Source organism: Schistocerca cancellata, chromosome 5 (genome assembly GCF_023864275.1).
Source record: "Schistocerca cancellata isolate TAMUIC-IGC-003103 chromosome 5, iqSchCanc2.1, whole genome shotgun sequence".
In the NCBI taxonomy this organism is placed as follows: Eukaryota; Metazoa; Arthropoda; class Insecta; order Orthoptera; family Acrididae; genus Schistocerca; species Schistocerca cancellata.
In genome coordinates, this window is record NC_064630.1 from 236,890,922 (window position 1) to 236,896,921 (window position 6,000).

The window sequence follows — 6,000 nt, forward strand, 5'->3', positions numbered from 1 at the left end:
ACGAGATACGTTTGAAGTTCTCTAACGCTATAGATACAGCAATAAGGAATAGCGCAGTAGGCAGTACAGTTGAAGAGGAATGGACATCTCTAAAAAGGGCCATCACAGAAGTTGGGAAGGAAAACATAGGTACAAGGAAGGTAGCTGCGAAGAAACCATGGGTAACAGAAGAAATACTTCAGGGAGGAAGTACAAACATGTTCCGGGAAAATCAGGAATACAGAAATACAAGTCGCCGAGGAATGAAATAAATAGGAAGTGCAGGGAAGCTAAAACGAAATGGCTGCAGGAAAAATGTGAAGACATCGAAAAAGATATGATTGTCGGAAGGACAGACTCAGCATACAGGAAAGTCAAAACAACCTGTGATGACATTAAAAGCAACGGTGGTAACATTAAGAGTGCAACGGGAATTCCACTGTTAAATGCAGAGGAGAGAGCAGATAGGTGGAAAGAATACATTGAAAGCCTCTGTGAGGGTGAAGATTTGTCTGATGTGGTAGAAGAAGAAACAGGAGTCGATTTAGAAGAGATAGGGGATTCAGTATTAGAATCGGAATTTAAAAGAGCTTTGGAGGACTTACGGTCAAATAAGGCAGAAGGGATAGATAATATTCCATCAGAATTTCTAAAATCATTTGGGGAAGTGGCAACAAAACGACTATTCACGTTGGTGTGTAGAATATATGAGTCTGGCGATATACCATCTGACTTTCGGAAAAGCATCATCCACACAATTCCGAAGACGGCAAGAGCTGACAAGTGCGAGAATTATCGCACAATCAGCTTAACAGCTCATGCATCGAAGCTGCTTACAAGAATAATATACAGAAGAATGGAAAAGAAAATAGAGAATGCGCTAGGTGACGATCAGTTTGGATTTAGGAAAAGTAAAGGGACGAGAGAGGCAATTCTGACGTTACGGCTAATAATGGAAGCAAGGCCAAAGAAAAATCAAGACACTTTCATAGGATTTGTCGACCTGGAAAAAGCGTTCGACAATAGAAAATGGTGCAAGCTGTTCGAGATTCTGAAAAAAGTAGGGGTAAGCTATAGGGAGAGACGGGTCATATACAATATGTACAACAACCAAGAGGGAATAATAAGATTGGACGATCAAGAACGAAGTGCTCGTATTAAGAAGGGTTTAAGACAAGGCTGTAGCCTTTCGCCCCTACTCTTTCATCTGTACATCGAGGAAGCAATGATGGAAATAAAAGAAAGGTTCAGGAGTGGAATTAAAATACAAGGTGAAAGGATATCAATGATACGATTCGCTGATGACATTGCTATCCTGAGTGAAAGTGAAGAAGAATTAAATGATCTGCTGAACGGAATGAACAGTCTAATGAGTACGCAGTATGGTTTGAGAGTAAATCGGAGAAAGACGAAGGTAATGAGAAGTAGTAGAAATGAGAACAGCGAGAAACTTAACATCAGGATTGATGGTCACGAAGTCAGTGAAGTTAAGGAATTCTGCTACCTAGGCAGTAAAATAACCAATGACGGACGGAGCAAGGAGGACATCAAAAGCAGACTTGCTATGGCAAAAAAGGCATTTCTGGCCAAGAGAAGTCTACTAATATCAAATATCGGCCTTAATTTGAGGAAGAAATTTCTGTGGATGTACGTCTGGAGTACAGCATTGTACGATAGTGAAACATGGACTGTGGGAAAACCGGAACAGAAGAGAATCGAAGCATTTGAGATGTGGTGCTATAGACGAATGTTGAAAATTAGGTGGACTGATAAGGTAAGGAATGAGGAGGTTCTACGCAGAATCGGAGAGGAAAGGATTATGTGGAAAACACTGATAAGGAGAAGGGACAGGATGATAGGACATCTGCTAAGACATGAGGGGATGACTTCCATGGTACTAGAGGGAGTTGTAGAGTGCAAAAACTGTAGAGGAAGACAGAGATTGGAATATGTCAAGCAAATAATTGAGGACGTAGGTTGCAAGTGCTACTCTGAGATGAAGAGGTTAGCACAGGAAAGGAATTCGTGGCGGGCCGCATCAAACCAGTCAGTAGGCTGATGACCAAAAAAAAAAAAACTCATCAAACAATAGCGATCAGTTTCCTGAAAATGTACGGGAATTTATTTTGAGACCATAGTATCGCGAAGGACCATGCAGCAACGAAAGAGCATGAGCTTTAATCGTGACTTAGAAGAAATTAAACACGTACAAAATATGACGTCTCACTCCCCACGTAGGCGGGCGGCGCTTGAGCAGATCTCACACATTCACCCGGACCCAGGGCGCACCAGAGCGTTAACATCGCTCATAGGCGAACAAAGGTACAAGCCGGGCTTTTATGTTTCAGAGAACAACACCTGACAGCCATGTCAGGCGGAGAAAAAAAGAAACGCAAACAAAATGGAAGAACAGAGCTACGTACTTACATATTCTAGTAAACACACCATGAGATGCGTAAACATTTTTCTGATATCAACGATAAAAATTTGCCCTTTTAAAATCTGTTTCATTTCCTGATTTTGGAAGTGCTATCATATCCTGGACAAAAATTAGTTACAGTCACAACTACATTAGCAGTCCACACAATTAAATACATAGAAGCAGTACTGGAGACCAAACAGTTACAATCATGCCGTCATTCGATAAATGAATCGATTTGTGACACCTATTCTGCAAGAAATCGATGAGTAATAGGATGTTGATAACTTCGACAGTCTTTTGGAACAATATTTACCATTGCTTAAGAACGGTGCCTAGTTTCTTTTAAATACTTTTCCATTGGAACCGGGAAAAGCCGGCCGGAGTGGCCGTGCGGTTCTAGACGCTACAGTCTGCACGACATTACGGAGATCGACCAAGCAATGCATTTATTGATTTGTTAATTTACTGATCATGATGGTTAATGGGCGGTTGCTAGCTGCTCATTCTGTCTCACTGACCAACATAATATTGCTGTAGAAAATTTTCTAGCCGTATAGACATCTCACTGCAGTTGTACAATGAGGATTGAATTGAAAAACGGAAACAGTATGAAAGGTGTGCATTGTGAGTGAGAATGAAATGATCGTTTTTAATCCTATACTTAGACATATAAAGTCAAGATTTAGACTTACCATAATATTAATAACATGCGTTGTAATCATAAAACACTCATAGAATTAAATCTGATTGTCGAATTTCTGCTGGACTACTTCTACAAAATAGCGAAATTCAGTTGACATTGGCAGACTGGAGACTATTGAGCAAGTGCTGTGTCAGATAGAGGAAAAAATTTATAGCAAAATTGGAGGATAGTGGCAACGGCTTTGCAGCAGTGGTTACACCGGTTCCCGTGAGATCACAGACGTTAAGCGCTGTCGGGCGTGGTCGGCCCTTGGATGGGTGACCATCCAGGCCGCCATTCGCTGGTGCCATTTTTCGGGGTGCACTCAGCCTCGAGACGCCAATTGAGGAGCTACTCGACCGAATAGTAGCGGCTTCGGTCAAGAATACAATCATGACGACCGGGAGAACGGTGTGCTGAGCCCACGCCCCTCGTATCCGCATCCTCCACGGAGGAAGACACGGCGTTCGGATGGTCCCGTTAGGCCACTCGTGGCCTGAAGACGAAGTGCCAATTGGAGGATGAGCAGGGATCAGTCTATAGTACACTTCCTGAAGCGTTAAGTAATGGTTAATTTGGTACCGGAAGGATGTGGTGGTGTCAGTGGGGGGAACGGGGCATCGTTAAGGGAGAGGCCAAGTCTTGACAGAAAAAGCACGATCTACGCTACATCTATATTCGGCGAACCAGTGTGAAGTGCATGGCAGAGGGCACGTCCCACTGTACTGGTTATTAGGGTTTTTTCCCGTGCCATTCACGTATCGACTACGGAAGGAAGGATTATTTAAATGTCTCTGTGCGTGCTGTGCTCAATCTAATCTTGTCCTCGTGATACCTGTTGGGACGATGTGTAAAGGGTTGTTGTATATTCTATACTCACAATTTAAAACCAGTTACTGAAACTTTGCTACCCGACCTTCTTGGGGTCCGCAGCTCGTGGTCGTGCGGTAGCGTTCTCGCTTCCCACGCCCGGGTTCCCGGGTTCGATTCCCGGCGGGGTCAGGGATTTTCTCTGCCTCGTGATGACTGGGTGTTGTGTGATGTCCTTAGGTTAGTTAAGTTTAAGTAGTTCCAAGTTCTAGGGGACTGATGACCATAGATGTTAAGTCCCATAGTGCTCAGAGCCATTTGAACCATTTTTTTCGAACTTCTTGGGAAGGTTTCTATCTACCTTCAAGAGTCTGCCAGTTCAGTTTTTTTCGACATGTCTGTGACGCTCTCCCGCAGGTCAAACAAACCGCTGACCACTTGTGCTACCATTCCCTGTACATTTCAATATCAGCTGTTACTCCTACTTGGTATGGATCTCATAAATTTCACTAGTATTCTACAATGTGTCACACGAGAGATATGTAAGCAATCTCCGATGTAGACTTACTGCATTTTCCTACGATTCTATCAGCAGATTTAAGTCCCCTACCTGATTTACCCAGATGTCATCATTTCATTTCATGTGTGTTCTAGGTGCCAAGCCCAGGTATTTTACGAGATTACCGATTCCAACAGTTGCTCAGTGAACTAATATTTATAGGATTGTATTTCCTATCGTTTTGTGAAGCGTACGATTTTACATTTCTAAAAATTTTACTCGTGTCGCCAACTTTTTTTTTAATGGTTTAAATGGCTCTGAGCAGTATGGGACTGAAAATCTGTGGTAATCAGTCCCCCAGAACTTAGGACTACTTAAACGTAACTAACCTAAGGACATCACACACATCCATGCCCGAGGCAGGATTCGAACCTGCGACCGTAGCGCTCAAGCGGTTCCAGACTGACGGCCACACCGGGCAGCTCGCCAATTTTTGCACCGCTTTAAATTCGTATCAGCGTCTGAGTATTTGTGCCGCATCGTTCAGATTATACTTCATGAATCATTTGCAGAATGTCTGTGGTTGCTATTAATGTTGTCCGCAGGGTCATTAATGTACAATATGAACGGAAAGAGACCCAACATACTTCCCTGGGATACACCCATAAGTTACCTACAAATCTATCTATGACTCTACGCCAAAGATAACAATCTGCGTCCTGCCTACGAAGAAATCCTCAGTCAGGTCACAAATTTCGCTTGATACCCCATAAGATCGCACTTTTTATAATAAATATAGGAGGGGGGGGGGGGCACTGAGTCAAATGCTTCTCGAAAATCCACCCGACGGCCTTGATCTATGTGAGAAAACTGTAAGTTGGGTTTCACATGATCCGTGTTTTTAAAATTAATGCTGGTTGGCATGGAGGAGGACGTTGTGGTAAAGCTAGGGCATTATATTTAAGCTCAGAATATGTCCTAATATTCTACGACAAATCAATGTCAGGGATGCTGGATGATAGTTCTGTTGATCTCTTCTACTACCATTCTTGTATGCAGGTGTGACTTGTGTTTTCTTCCAGCTACTGGCCACGGTCTTTTGTTCGAGGGATCTACGAGAACAGAGAGGCTAACTCAGCTGCAAGTTGAGTTTAGCATCTGACAAGAATTCCATCGAGCTCTGGGGCATGTCAACTGTTGCTCAGTGACACTTACACTAATATATATTTTACTCATGTTATGCTTGGATTTAACCAGGGCAACACTCCTGGGTATTGCATTGCAAAGTAACGTTTGAAACCATAGTTAAACTTTTCTGCTTTTGTTTTGCTACTCTCAATTTCCACTCCCCTGTTGTTCATGAGTTGTTTTTCTACTCTCAGTTCCCACTGCTCTTTTGTCCATGAACACTGACAATGTTGTAACTAACGACCCTTACATACAACCAGAATTACTTAGGGTTTTGTGAGAGTTCGTAGGACAATATTCTGCCACGGTAGTTGGTGAAGGCTTTACGAATTGCTCTCTTTGCTGCCAAACGCTTTTCTTTTACATCTCCCAATCCACAGTCCTTTGTTTTTCTTATACCAATTATGAAGTAGTCTCTGC